Source organism: Apis dorsata, unplaced genomic scaffold, assembly GCF_000469605.1.
Source record: "Apis dorsata unplaced genomic scaffold, Apis dorsata 1.3 scaffold_935, whole genome shotgun sequence".
NCBI lineage: Eukaryota > Metazoa > Arthropoda > Insecta > Hymenoptera > Apidae > Apis > Apis dorsata.
In genome coordinates this window covers 749760-750034 of record NW_006264045.1, presented here as the reverse complement: position 1 = coordinate 750034, position 275 = coordinate 749760, and positions in this window count along the sequence as shown.

The window sequence follows — 275 nt, the reverse complement described above, 5'->3', positions numbered from 1 at the left end:
TAAAATAAAAATTAATTAATTTCTTAAGAACGAATGATCAAATTTTTTATTATTATTAGATTATTGATATCTGCTATTATATTATTGATTACTTATTTAAGTTGACATTTGATGATAAGTATAACGAAAACAGTTGTATTAATAACATTAATAACATCTATATGCAATATGTAGTAGTATGCATAGTTTTCAATGTATATTTTTCAATGTGTATATGAATTTTTTAATAATATCAATAAATTCCCGAAACTAAAATTTTATATATAACATCATTT